The 15,695-nt window shown below is 38.6% G+C and overlaps 1 protein-coding gene and 1 non-coding gene across 6 annotated transcripts in view; one reads left to right on the top strand and one right to left on the bottom strand.

Annotated features, from left to right (window-relative positions):
* SAMD4A (sterile alpha motif domain containing 4A) overlaps nucleotides 1-15,695 on the bottom strand; it is a 210,630-nt gene that overhangs the window by 178,563 nt on the left and 16,372 nt on the right. The gene's annotated exons all lie outside the window — the stretch shown is intronic.
* TRNAG-UCC (transfer RNA glycine (anticodon UCC)) lies at nucleotides 6,600-6,672 on the top strand. Its single transcript has one exon. It is a non-coding gene; the product is annotated as a tRNA-Gly (tRNA).

Genomic DNA, 15,695 nt, shown 5'->3' with positions numbered 1-15,695 from the left:
AAAGGAAACATGATAGGTTAGGAACTCTCAATTCCGTAAACGTGGAAGCAGATGGATTTGTTAGGAGGGACGGTCCATTTTCTACTGCTGAGCCCAAAGAAGAATTTATGGCATAGTCCCTCCATAAAATAAGCTAAGAAATAAGGAAGGCGACTTCAGCTGAAGCGAGGTGGCCATTTCCTCCTTCAACTGTTGGAAGAAGCCAAAGCCCAGATGCTGAAACCCTGATCTGTGCATAGCTGAGTTAGCGTAGTCTCAGCAAACTTGTCTTCGGTGCTAACATGGTAAAATGGTAGCTCTTGGAGAACTGGAGTAACTGATGCCCAACCTGCCCTGCAGACTGTTTCCTCAAGGAAGGATTAAGGTTGCTGACAAGCATTTCAAATGCAGTGTGTGGATACTGATGGCTGATATTCTGCCAAGAAAATGGAAGGCCCCTGCCTTGAAATCTTACCAGGAAAAGGGCTCTACCATAGCTCCTCCAGGCAAGACCCATGTTATTTGTCAGCAGCAGGTTTTTAATAAGCTTCACATGCTAAACCAGTTACTTGAGAGATACCAGCCCAAAGTTCTGGGCAACAGAGAGAAATCATCTCTGTTGTAGATGGTAAAAGGCAGGGGTTCTCTGGTGGCTAACTTGATCACAAAAACACTGCGGCACAGTTCCAGCAAAAGAACAAATTCTGAGAGAAGTTACATCTTGTTGATAGTTCACCAGATTCCAAGCAGCTGGGTCAATGGAAGTACTGGATGAACTTAAGATTTTTTTAGGAACAAACAGAAAAATAAAACCCGTAACAACAACAAAAACAACATCCTGGAAAATGTCTTCCAAAGATCCTGATTTCAGGTTCACACCTGAATGCTGCAATATTATTTCTTAAGTAGCTGCCTCACCAGACTGCCTGGGTTTATAGCAGTGATCTGTACAGAGGAGGGCCTGGCTCCCCTTTGGTCTGGCAGGAACCAGGCACCTCACTTGCCTAAAAACAGAAAAGGGACATTTAGCTATAATTTAAAAAGAAGAAAGGCCAAGACACAGCTTTGCTTCCTGGATTTTAAAATTGAAATCTGATCTGCCAAAAGGTTGTTATTACTCACTCCAGTCTGGCATTAGGAAATGATGTAGTACAAGGTTTAGAGCAGAATTAAAAGTAGGATTAATGATCTGGGAGTATGCAGGAGTACATGTATCCTCTCTCCAAGATCCAAGACTAGAAGTCCATAAATTCTCCTGAAATTTCTAGTTCAGATGGAGAAACCCTAGTGTTTTAAGAAGAAACGAGGTACAGAGTTTTAATGGGATGTCCACCCAACTAATTAATCTGTAATTTGAGGACTAATCAGAAGGAACACTACCTGGAAAATTTAGGAATAGTATTATCATTGTTAACTGATGATATCAGTATATTTGTATATTGCTTTGTAGTTTACAAAGTACTCTATATTTTCACCTACATATTATCTCACTTAATTCTTATGATAATATTGTGAGTCAATTATGGCATTCTTCCCCACTGGATAGAAGAGAAGATTAAGACAAGCCAAGTAACCTGTCCAAGGTCATAAAGACAGAGAAATACCTGGTCCATAATTAGAACTCAATTCTTCTAATTCTAAATCTTTTATCATAGAAATTGGAGACCGTTTCTCTTGATACAACTCAAGCATTACAGTTTTTTTTTTAATAATCTCGTAGTACAAAGAAAAAAAGATTTTATGCAAAATTTTGGGGCTGCACAGCAACGGATGAATGGGTAAGCAAGAGGTGGTATTTCCATACAGTGGGGTATTATTCAGCCGTAAAAAAGGAATGGAATACTGATACATGCTACAACATAGATGACCCTTGAAAACATTACGCTAAGTGAAATAAACCTGACCACATATTGTAGGATTCCATTTATATTAAAAGCCATTTACATTAAAAACAGGACAACAGAGACAGAAAGTAGACTAGTGGTTGCCTGAAATTGAGGGTGGGCACAAAGAATATTTTACAGGCTGATGAAAATGTTCCAAAATTGGATTGTGGTAATGATGGCACAACTCTGTATATCTGCTAAAGATCACTGAATTGTACAGTTAAAATGGGTGAATTTTATTGCATGTAAATTTTACTTCGAAGAATCTTGTAAAAATAAAGATTAAACATTTAAAAAATTATGAGCTCCAATTATCCCACCTGTAGTTTAAAAAAGATAATTTAAAGTGCTGAGAATATTTATAATGATGGCACTAGTAGATAAAAATGTAGTGTGTTCCTGTCACACTACAGGTTGACTTATATATAACAAGTTGACTTTGTGCTGGGTTATGTATGTCCATATTTGAGTCCTCACTTCTTCGAATAGTGGCTATTACTCCAGATGTAGAGGTTAATGTGACAACAGAAATTAAAGATCTTAAAAACTGGTATATTATTTGTGAATGTCTATCAAAAATGTAAATGTGGATTACCCCAGCAATTCCTCTCCTAGGAATTTATGCTAAAGAAAGCAGGGTAAGTGCACAAAAGTGTGAGTAATAGGGTGTTCCTGACAGTGTTGTTTATACTCATAAGCTATAGGTTATTTATTTTCTTCTCTGCTTTGTCTTGATTTACTTATTTTTTGCCATGAGCTTGTGTTTCTTTTAAAATTGGAAAAATAAAGCAATTTTTATAAAGAGAACATGAGAGATAAAAAATATCTTTTGACAGAGCAAACCAATTTTTCCTAAGGAAAAGATTAGGATCAGCCTTTGAAAATATGTGTATAAAAAAGGTATAGCACAGGGACTTCCCTGGTGGCACAGTGGTTAAGAATCTGCCTGCCAATGCAGGGGACACGAGTTCAACTGCTGGTCTGGGAAGATCCCACATGCTGCAGAGCAACTCAACCCATGTGCCACAACTACTGAGCCTGTGCTCTAAAGCCTGTGAGCCACAACTACTGAGCCTGCGTGCTGCAACTACGGAAGCCTGCACAGCTAGAGCCCATGCTCCACAATAAGAAAAGCCAACGCACTGAGAAGCCCGCACACTGCACCGTAACAAAGAGTAGCCCCCACTTGCCACAACTACAGAAAGCCCATGCACAGCAACCAATGCAGTCAAAAATAAAGAAAATAACAAATAAATCTTTTAAAAAAAGGTACAGCACAGTATTTTATAATAGTGAAAAACTGAGACAAAACTATTTTTTTTCTATCATAACAATATTTAACAAACACGATATCATCATAAGATTGGCCATTACATAGCCATTAAAGATGGTGACGCTTGCTTTTATTACTGAATACCGAAAGCCAATGATAAAATAGGGTGTATATAGTATTACCTCATTGCGTGTATGCACATAGCTGTATTTACATACTTGCAGAGGACAACTTCAGAGGCTGTGGCTATGCTGCAATCAGCCTTGGTGGACAGGATAACATAACGGTTATATTAGGCAAAGACTCCAGAACCAAACTGCCTGAGTTTGAATCCTGGATGTGCCATTTTCTGTGTATCATCTTAAGCATTTTAACCTTTTTTGTGCTTTACTTTTCTCATTTGTAATGAGAAGAACAATCATGACTGCCCTGTAGGCCATTAAGAGGAATAAACAGGTAAGGCATTTATTTAGCAGAGAGCCCTGCACACAGTGAAGGTCGCACGCATGCTACCATTGACATCATCATCCTTGATGCGAGGGTCATCTGTGCTTGCTTTTACATTTTAGCTGTATCTTCCAAGTTTTCTACAGTTTGTGTGGGTTTTACGTGGATTACTTATGTAATGTTTAAAAATTACTTAGGTAACATTTAAACTAGCTGGGGCTTCCCTGACAGTCCAGTGGTTAAAACTCCATGCTTCCATGGCAAGGGGCACAGGTTCAATCCCTGGTCAGGCAACTAAGATCCCTCATCCTGCGTGGAATGGCTAAAAAAATAAATTAATTAAATTTTTTAAAAACACCTATAGCAGGGATTTGAACAGATATTTGTACACCTATGTTCATAGTAGCATTATGCACAATAGCCAAAAGGTGGAAACAACCTAAATGTCCATCAACAGATGGGTGGATAAACAAACTGTGCTATGTACATACAATGGAATGTCATTCAGCCTTAAAAAGGAAGGAAATCCTGATACATGTATATATCTTGAAAATACTGTGCTATATAAAATAAGCCCGACGCAAAAAAACAAATATTGGATGATTCCACTTACATAAGGTACCCAGAGTAGTCAGATTCATAGAGACAGAAAGCAGGACGCTGGTTGCCAGGGACTCGGGAAGGAGGGACTGGGGAGTTAGTGTTTAATGCACACAGAGTTTCCCTTTGGGAATGATGAAGAGTTCTGGAGATGGCTGGTGGTGATGGTTGTACAACAATGTGAATGTTTAGAGGACTGGGATGGGGAGGGTGGGGGGGAGTCGAGGCAGGGAGGGAATACGGGGATATGTGTATAAATACAGATGATTGAACTTGGTGTACCTCAAAATAAATAAATAAATAAATAAATGAGGGGGGGAAAAACAATGTGAATGTACTTAATTCCATTGGCCTATAGACTTAAAAATGGTTAAAATGGTAAATTTCATGTTATGTATGTTTTACTACAATTTAAAAAATAACATAGTCAGACAATCTTTAGGCTAAGCAAAGGGGAACTCTGAGTCCATTCACTCGGGCCCCAGCATGTACACAGCTCTCGTGAAGGGACAGAGCAGCAGTTAGGAGAAAAGAAGGGACCAAAGAGCAAAAAGGCTCCTCTCCCCATTTCCAGAGTCTCCTCATCTTCCCTCTGGTTCAAAACCCCCAGGGCCCCACCTCAGCCTTTCTCTTTGGCTAGCATGCCCTTGCACTGAAATAAAGGACAGGCTGTGAACACATGCCATGCAACAACTGTTGCTCTATGCAAAAGAATTAAAAGTTTTAAAGCAAACTTAGAGACTGACCTAAAACAATAAGACTGAACTTCATTCATCCACAAAAAACCTTCTCCTAGTTAGTCTCACAAACACTCAGACTGTGTCCCTAGGGACAAGATCAGTCTCCCTGCATCTCTTTTTCCTTTGCAGAAAAATGTGTATTCTTCCAAGACAGAGTTCATTCTCTTTCTGGATTAAGTGTGACTCATCTGTCCTTCCTTCTCTAAATTGCTTTGTTAAAGCCAGGGTCACGAACTCAAACGTCCACAGGGACCAGGCAGAAGCAATATGGGTTTAACACCCCAACAGGGAGTGGTGGGGATTGAGGCAAAGTGAAGTGTTCCTAGCTGTCTAAAGGGGCAGCTGCTACGAAGCTTAACAGATTGCTTCCATATAGGAATGCATGTTCACTGCTACCAAATTTTCCACTTGTCAAAAGAAGTACAAAACTCAGATTTTGATGTGAATCTCCCCAAAGACAACACAGAATTTTTTTTAAAGAAAATACTGTGACCCAAACAAAGCATTTCTGCATGGGGCTCCCTTTCACAACATCTGATTTAGAGGTTAGTCTGCAATCAATAAAATCCTAACAAATGAAGCACACCAGTTAACCCTTCAAATGAACACAGGAATCCTATGAACAGGGAAGGCTACTTTTCATAACTTAAAGATTTTCTTCCCCAGCTGGATAGTCTCCATGTGCCCCTCCAGATCCATCCCCCCCCCCCCCCAGCTTCTTACCTTGCTCTGTGACCCAAGAGGCTACCCTCCTCAGACTACATCTCTTGGCTCCCTGATCTCTGAGGTTCACTTGGGTCATCCAGTGGAATGGCCAGCAAGAAACCAAAGGGAGGGAAAAGAGAAAGGCTGGGGTATTTATCCCCCAGTTCCTGCTCTGCTGGGCTGCCTTGACAGTGACTGCAATCTTCCCCTGAAAGGCCACAGCTCCTGTCAGGCAGCCCTTTCCTACAGCTAAACCTCTTACAAGATTACAAGATTCTCCCTGTCCTTGTCTCCTTAGGACCAAGGAGTGGTAATGGCTTTCTGTTGTTAACTTTAGGATGCTTTGCCAATTTTTGTTGATTTACCTGACCTCTGCTTCTGACTTTGTTAGGAGTCCCTCTATTTCCTCCATTACCCCTTTTGAGGGAGCCAATCTCTTTCCTGCCAGGACCTGACTGACACATCTTCCCATATCACATACCATGATGTACTTATGATGTACTTCCCATATCAAATACACATCTTCCCATTTCATATACACTCTGTTTATGATTAAACAGACAAGATCAAGATCCCTCCCTTCCAGACCTGTAAGTCTAATTCCACAGGGGAAAGAAGTGAGGCTACCTTGACTATTTTTTCTAGTTTGAAAAGGTATTAATTCTTGAACCCTACGTGAACTCTAATTTTTAAATCACAGTTCTGAATTACTAAAATCCTTAGATGAGCAGTCCCACTTTGGAACAAGTAACACGAAAGGCAAAAAACGGTATCCTTCCACTAAAAATAAAACTAGAAATCATATGTGCTCCATAGAGCAAAGATCTTCTTCTTATATTTTCTCGAAATGCCCACATAAGATGGTTAACAATTTAAACATAATTTTGAAAGAGATGTGTCATTAAGACATGTTATATGGACGATTTTCCTCCCATTTAACCCCATTAAACACTTTTAGGAGCAGGGAATTCCCTGGTGGTCCAGTGGTTAGGACTCTGCACTTCCACTGCAGGGGGTGCAGGTTCAATCCCTGGTCAGGGAACTAAGTCTCATAAGTTTCTCTCTCTAATACTAAGTATAGCTCATGGCACACAGTAGGCTTTTTTCAAAATGAATGAACAAAGTAGGATTTCACATACAAAAAGTCTACTGTCTTTACTATTTAGACACTTATTAGAGTAGCAATCTAAGTAATCACTCTGGCCCTAAACTGGAAATAGACCTTGTGAAATGCATTATTCGATTTGCAGTGTTCACAAAATTAAAAGAAAAAAGTCCTATTCTTGGCAGTGGACATTCGTGTCACTTAAATTGCAGTGTAAAAATTAACTCCAACAAGTTGCTGATATGTTAGTATGACTGAGACTAGTTTAATATTTTAAATTCATTCATGATTTAGTCATCTTGTCATACTGACTATTTTAATCTGTTCCCAAGGGAAAAAGTACAACTACCAATTAAATCTGATTCAGCGATAAAAATCTAACCTCTGAATAATAATACTGGGCTCTTAATTCCTTCCTTTTCTTAAGTCTGCCCTTCTGCTATAATTTTCCATGCCTAACAAGTTCTGTCCTGTCATTTGTACTTAGCATCTTACCTTTAACCAGGAAAAACTGCATGTGCTGTCTGTACTTCAAAAGTCTGGACAGTTACTGATTACCTAATTAACACAAGCATTTTAAAAGGCAGCATTTTTTCTGTACATTATGCATATAATATATGCTAATATGGGCATGGAGAACTCAAGATGAGCGTACACAGTACAGCTAACGTGGTCATCTAATGGCGAGGGGTTGGGGGTTATGGGAGACTTTTGCTTTCTATGTTATACATATCTATTATAAAAATCTGAAAATCTACTTTTTTTTACAGCAACCATATTTTACTTTGTAATACAAGAAACACACATTTTCTCAGAGTAGGTAGGCACATGAGTCATCTTCCTGTATATGATCTGGTCTAGAAATTTCAGCAGATATTGTAGAAGAAATCCCATCAGAACTAGAGCAACAGCAATCCTTCCTTCATTTTCACAGGGAACTAGTCATCCTACCACCCATCCAGTTCTCCCCCACTTGCTCATTCTCCCACAGCTTACAACAGGCCATATCTAAGAAAACCATCTCTCGCCAATGCCTGAGAAAGACCGTTTAAAAGTGAAGTTGCATGTGGGTCCTCTCCATTTAAAGATGCTGGTTTTTTTTTATTAATACCAAATATACTTATTAAAATACAAATTTAAATAAGATGGATAAAAACACTGTACATACTGGTTCAAGTGCACCTTAGTTTAGGTAGAAAGTCACTATTTCAGCCTATAAGAGGGGGACACTTTTCAATCAAAATTAAGCAAAATTAAGTATTTGTAAAATAAATTTCCACTGGGTAAAGACTATGATTTACCAGATATTGTTTCTCCTGAAACCATTTTCTCTTTCCTTCTTGTGATTGCCCCTTAAATTATCTAGATAGTAAATACCATTCTTTTACATTGGCAGTTTTCAGGAGTTTTTTTAAAAACTCTTAAAAAAAATGAATAGAGAAACATAACTTGTTACTGTAATTCATTTGAGACTCATTTTGTCTAGAACAAGAAATACTTGACGGATGGAGAAAAGAAAAATGACAATGAAAGCAGCCACGGATATGAAATATAATAAAAATCCCAGCATACAAACTAATAATAATCAGAGTTACTTAATCATGAAGAAATTAATTCGGTTAACCAGGAAGCAAGAATAATAATTATGAAAGAAGAACAAAAACATAAGCATCTATAATTATAGAGAACTAGAAATCATCTAAATTTATAACAGAGATGGTTAAACAAATTATGTAGCATCCAAACAATGAAATGGTATGCATCCATTGAAAACCACATATTCAGAATGACAGAATGCTGATGTTATTAAAGCTGAATGCTGGGCAATTAGGAATTTATTATATTGTTCTATTTTTTATATGCCTAAAATTTTCCATAAAACCTGTTTTATATCAATATGTTTCCTAAGACTATTTAGTGACAAAGGAAAACGCTCGTGATATAACATTAAGTGAAATAAGTGGGGGGAAGCCAAATACAAAGCATGTAAAGTACATGATTCTAATTTTGTTAAAAATACAGATATAGAGACAACAGCTTGAAAGGAAACACTCTCAAACAATAGGCAGTGCGTGGTTCTGGGTGGCAGATCAGTGATGATGATTATTTTCTTCTTTTACTTTTCCATAAATGTCTTAACAATGAACGTGCCTTACTTCTGTAATAAGCAAAATGACAGGAAAGAATTCACATTTGGGGAAGGAAAGAAGACAAGAGAGTGCAGCCTGTGAGAGAGAGCTGGCGAAACATCAAGCGTTCCTAGACACTGCACGGGACAAAAAGACTAAGTCAAGTGGACCATCTGAAGCTTGCAAGCTATTTGAGGAGAAAACTTAAACATAAAAAGATATCTGATGCCACCAGGCTGCAGACAAGTGTTGAATGAGGAGATCTTATGAGTGCTACAGTAGTTAAGAAAAATAGAAAGTCACCGGGCTGTGGTAGTTGAGGAATGATGACTTCACAAGGCTGCCCAGGGAACTGGGCTCTGATGGGTGGGTGGGGTTTACAGAGGGGGAGATGGAAGGAACTCAGAGGAGAAGGGGTAGTTTGAGGCATTCGTGGAAGGAAAGAAAATGTGGGATGCAGAGCAAATGACTTTGTTTGAAGCAGGGTTCATATAGAAGAGTAGTAAGAAATATAACTGCTGTCAGATTAAAGGTTTTCAACCTCATCAGACTCCATGTCCCCTTTACAATCTTGTAATGAAAATCACAGGTAATATAACCTAATCCACAGGCAATTCTAATAAATCAATGTTATGACCTAGCTGCAATATAAAGGAGAAATAAAAGAAAAATAATTTATAATGGTATCATATACATTACAATACGTACACTTTCAGACGCAAGATCTCCAGAAGACAAAATGAAGTGGTCAGATCCTCGCCTCATCCTATAATCACTATGAACGCAAGAGCTATGCACACCAACTGATAGCCAGTTACAAACCACAAGTAATGGTGCCAATGCAGAAGGTGACTCTAAGTTAGTCCAGAAGAAAACAAAATACAGACCTCCAGCCAAGTTGCGCAAAAAATACCTTTTGCTTATAGACTTGATTGTATGCTTTGATAATTATCAGTAGGGTTTTTCACTTCCTTGTTCCCTAGTGGACATTGGAAAGTCAAGTGAGAAGCAGGGAAATTCTCTGAGGTGGGCATTTGCCCCATGTATTGCAGGACTTCTAGCCTCCTCGGCCACACCCATTAAATGTCAGTAGCACACCACCGCCTAACGTGAAAACCAACAACATCTCACAGAGGCCATGACCACCCTTGCTGAGAAGGACTGGGAAAGAATCAGCATTTACACTGCGGGCACCTGGGCAGGACATTTTCCTTATGGGCACAACTATCTCCTGTCTCATGTCTTGCAGGATGCTGGGTATCCCTATCATGCGTGCTAAAAATGGTGATAAGCAAAGAACAGTCCTCATCCATCCTCTCTGGGTGCTAACACTTTGCCTTTGAGAGACACTAGCCGAGATCTTAGAAGGTTTGAATGACAAGTTACAGAAGCAACTGGGGAAAGAGAAGATCTGAGATGAGGAACTCTAATTTTTAAAACTTTCAAGTCTTTCTATGATGCATCTCTCAAAGAACTTAAGTTCAGAATCACATGATTATTATGCAAAAAATGAAAACTATAATAAAAGCAACCTTGAACACTTACTAATATTTGACTTTCTCTCAAATCCTAAGACAGCCTTTGGCTACTTCTGAGCTAGCTGTTAGAAAGCATGTTACCTGTGGGTCTGGGAAATACAAATGCAAGAGCTGACCACATTTCGGTTTTCATGTTACTCAAGTGGGGAGGTCAACTTGGAGTGAAGCATGAAAAGAATGTAATGTCACGCCTTAGAAAGACTCAGCACAACTGACAAAATGGCCATGACACAGCTGGGAGCAGGGAGGACTCAAAGACACTCAGGAGAAGGAAAAGTGAAGATAAAGCTGTCTAATCAGTGTCTTCCTACCTTTTATAATCCAGACCCTTTTAAGATAGACACCACTTACAGCGCCAGCACATCACAGGCATGCAAATATTCAGTGCATTAATTTATTCAACAAATATTTATTGTATGCCCGCTATATTCATTGTTCTGTTTCCTACGTTGGGGGTGGGGATGGGGAAGCAGTCAATAAAACTGACAACACCCTTCTTTCATGAACTTTACCTTCTAGATGGGGTCTGGATGATGAACAGACACATAATGTAATATGTCCTATGGTGATGAACATGATGCATAAAAGAAGCCAGGGGAAGGGATTTAGAGAAGGTGGTCAGGAAGGTTTCTCTGAGAAGGAAACATGAGCAGAGACCTGAAGGACATGAAGAAATGAGCCACACAGACATCTAGGGAAAGAGGGGATTCCTGCCTTTGAAAATCAAAGTTAAGCTATCATGATTAAAACAAATTAAAGCATGGAACTTTGCTTTCAAAATAAGGAAAGGGCTGTCTTATATACTGTGGGATCTCAACTTCTAACACCATAGGTGTTGCTTCTTACCAAAAACATAGTTTTGAATAGACACGAAATAAAATTAGCAAAGGAATGAATGACACAAGTCACCTTATTACCTTCTGGAAGGACACGCACACTCCCCACACAGGATCACTGGCTCTAACTGATGTTAATATCACTTGGCTTCTGAAATAACTTCAGGTACAGCTGAGTCTTGCTACTTATATTGGCAACACAAATCTGATACAGAATGGTCAGAGAAATTATCAACATGGAAAATCTAACCAAAGTATTCATACCACATATGGCTACAAAATTGCATCCCTGGAGTGAAAAGCATGAGGCTTTTTGACCCAGTAGGTGTCTATGAATCAGAAAATCATCAGCTGTGACAGGCCTACAGCAGTCATTGTTACCATCCCCATGTCTGGAAATTCCTGATAGATGAGTATGTAAATTACACCGTCTTCAGAAAATTTCACACACAATGAATCACTTACCCATTTTAACTCTTGTCCCACCTCCAATGTGTCTTGATATAAAATAGACCAAACTCCAAAATGAGAACTTTCTAGGATAAAAGTATTAATTTGAGCTTTTGGGTATACTATTCAAACAATGCAAATACAGACATATCTTGATTCTTAATACATAGGTTATATACATTTTAATAACTTAAAGCTCTTCTGAAGGAATTAAACTAAAACTGAACAGTTACCTCCTTCCTTCCTTCTGGAAAACTAAATGATACCACACAGAAGAGAGAATAAGTTTTTGATAGAAATATCACTTGCTCTCAAAAAATCCTTTTCCTACCAATAGACTATCAAAATCTAAAACTTCTGAACATCAAATCATGTTATACAAAACCGGAAAGAAAAAAAAATGAGATAAAGAGTGATCATCAATTAGTAAGTGAAAACAAACGCCCTGATGGAAAAAGAGACAGAAAGAAAGGATAAAAACTGTTAACTGGACCATAAATATAAAAAAAATCATCAAAGAAATGTACCTGAAAATAAGAACATACCAAAAAATAGGTCTCTTTTGCTTGTTTTTAATTATATCCATTGTAGAAAAGAGTGTACAAGAATTAAATACTTAAGTGTTCACAGGAACAGTCATTTGTCCAAACTTTCAGAAGGACAATATGGTTAATATACTATAAACAAAATGGTAAGGATGTGTGACCCAGAATCTGCACTTCCGGGTATGGATCCCAAAGTAATCAGCATGTGTTGCAGGCTGTTTATCACAGCACTGTAAACACTGGAAACAACCTAAATGGCCAAGTCCAAGGTTTCAGCTTAACAAATTATGGCAAAGCCATGCCGTGAAATGCTACAGTCATTAAAAATACTGTTGTAAAGAAACAGATACATTAAAATATGAAAGATGTATTAAGTTTTAAAAGGTAGTTTAAATATGTTTTTTCAGAGAACAGCAGATAAACACATATCTACCTAATTTTGTGTATGTGTGTAAAAATAATTGCGCACTGATGGCAGGAAAGAAGACTCAAATATATTTGATAAAATGAGAAATAAGATTACAAGGGTTATTTATGTGATCTCTCTTTTTCAATTTTTCTCCCATAGAAATGTAATTCTTCTTATAAAAATGTTGTTTTCTAAAATCTCTTCTACCCAATTTGCTAGGACCTGATTTGTACAATGTGATAAATCTTTTCAGACATAGGAGAAAGTACGATAATAAAATAGACTTCTCAGAAATAGCTTTTGTGACAAATTCCATTTCATCCATTGAATGCCTCTAATTCTTTATATTATAATATTATCTAAAATAAACTTAGATTGGAACATTTATTTTAATCAGAAAACGTTAACAATTGTGTTGCCAAGCAATTGGGTAAAGGGCAGGAATGGAAAGATCTTCTATTTCAAGTAATTAAATCATATAAAAAGTGAAATAATAACCCAAACATAATTATCTATTTCATCCTATTGAACAAATTTTACTATGAGCGCCTACTATGTGCTAAGCACTGCACTGATAATTAATTTGACAGAGCCCTCTCCTAAGACGAAAGGACATTTAAGAAGAAAGGGTTCATCTGAAGAGTTGCCCCTAAAACTAAAGCCCACCAGTAGAACAACAGCTCCTCTGGTGAAAATTACTCTGCTTCATAAAGAAGATCCCGGACGTTTCATCCCTCAGCTGCTATGTCTCATCTGTAAAACTCTCCTGTTCCTGCACACGCAAGACAGCCACCCTAAACCCAAACCTCAACACTGACATGCAATTTGCCAAAAATGAAGTCAGTCTAGCACATAATCACAATTCCAATGGTAAAATAATGCAATGCTTTATTTGAATCACATTTCAGTGAATGCACGCCAACTGAAGCCACCTGTTACTTGCATAGACTCCTCTTTTAGCAGCTCAACAAGAAAATACTATAAATATTCATTCTTTATAAATTGCTCAAAGGTCACTTTTAGGGGAAGGTTATCAATGGGACAGCTGGCAATAGACTAGCTGTATTTTAAAGACTCTACACCTGCATTTTAAAAGGCACTGGTAATAGAGATTATTGTAATGTACTATTACTACGTTGGTGGGGAAAATTAATGGAAAGTATGTAATGTGTATAATCCCAGGAGCATTAAATTTAATAATTTAACCATGAACATCAAAATCATTTAAATTCTATAAAATACTATTTGCCTGAACAGGGTGCACATCTTTTCAAAAGGTTCACTGAATAATACCAGTGTTACAAATAACCTCTTTAACCTGCTATAGCAACAGTCTAGGTTTTCAACAGCTGTCAAAACAGATTCCAGTATCCATTCTACTCAAGTGTGCTACAAGAAGATCTTAAAGCTGTCAGGAGTGTCAGGATGTGGGCAACTTAGTATAAAATGTAACTCAGCTGACTCCACCAACTACAGAGAAATGGAGACAGCTCACATCTGCTCAAAGAGAAAAGATTCATCAAAGGCAGCAGGAGGAGGAGGAGATCAAATCCAAAACAGGTAAAGTCCCAGCTCTGTGTTCAAACATGATGGGTTTTATCTAACAGGAGGCTTCAGGTCAGGATTCTGAAAATCCATGTCATTCATTCCCTGGAACAGCAGGGCATCTCCTAGATGCATCTCTCCCTGACGCTACTGGGGGCACTGCTGGTTCAAGACAGGGTAGCCAGAATCAGCAAATAAAAGTACAGGAACCCCAGTTAGCTCTGAATTGCAGAGACACCAGTCAGTTTTGATTTTGTTTGTTTGTTTTTTGGTGCAAGCACTATAAATATGTCCCATTATTCATGGTTCATCTGCAATTCAAAGTTACCTGCGCTTCCTGCATTTTATCTGGCAACCTACATGAGGCTGATGAAAAAACACAGGCCCTCAGGTCCTTCCTTCCTGGAGCCAACCTTTCAGTGCAAGAACTAAGAAGGTAAACATGTTGAACTTCTCATTTTAAAACATGTGTTCTTGGGACTTCCCTGGTGAAGCAGTGGTTAAGAATCCGCCTGCCAGTGCAGGGGACATGGGTTCAATCCCTGGGCCTGGAAGATCCCACATGCTGCAGAGCAAATAAGCCCGAGAGCCACAACTACTGAGCCTGCACTCTAGAGCCCACGAGCCACAACTACTGAGCCCATGTGCCACAACTACTGACCCTGTGCTCTAGAGCCCACAAGCCACAACTGTTGAGCCTTCATGCCACAACTCCTGAAGCCCGCACACCTAGAGCCGGTGCTCTGCAACAAGAGAAGCCCCCGCACGCCACAACTAGAAGAAAGCCTGTGTGCAGCAAAGAAGACCCAATGCAGCTAAATAAATAAATAAACAAATACATAAATAAATAACAAAGCTAAAAAAAGCCAATTACTTAAAAAAATAGTGTTCTTCTATACATTTCACCAAGATTCACCAGTTCTTAATCTTTGTCACCTTACATATGACAATCATTTGAGAATAAATTGCAGACATCATGTCCCTTCACTCCTAAAGACTTCAGCATGCATCTCTTAATAATAAGGGCATTTTCTGATGAGACCAAAGCCTAAGGATAATATTAAGAAGATTTTTAGTTGATATAATATTATCCACTATAGTAGACAGAGCTCACATTTAAATTTCACCAATTGTCCCAATACTGTCTGTCCTTTATGGCAATGTTTACTTTCCCAATCCAGGATCCAATCCAGAACCCCATGTTGCATTTCATTGTCATCTCTTTTTAGCTTCCTTTACTCTGGAATCGATCCTCAGCTAACGCAGTAATTGCAACCCAATGTGCTAAGTGCCGAGCTAGTCGTGTGCAGAGGGGGTGTGGGAGCACCAGGGGTGCCGAGACACCTCCTGATCTGTCTTGACACATACACACATCTGCTCTATCCAAGGACTGAGCAGCTCATGGACACCACTCACCATTTTACCTTCTGTAGAGTTCAACAAAACACTCCAGCATTTCCTATTTTAACTCTGGGAATCTTTCTCTCTCAATGAAAGAGGGGGGAGCA

This window comes from Hippopotamus amphibius, chromosome 4 (genome assembly GCF_030028045.1).
Source record: "Hippopotamus amphibius kiboko isolate mHipAmp2 chromosome 4, mHipAmp2.hap2, whole genome shotgun sequence".
In the NCBI taxonomy this organism is placed as follows: domain Eukaryota; kingdom Metazoa; phylum Chordata; class Mammalia; order Artiodactyla; family Hippopotamidae; genus Hippopotamus; species Hippopotamus amphibius.
The sequence above is the reverse complement of the archived record's forward strand: the minus strand, read 5'-3'. Positions and strand labels throughout refer to the sequence as shown.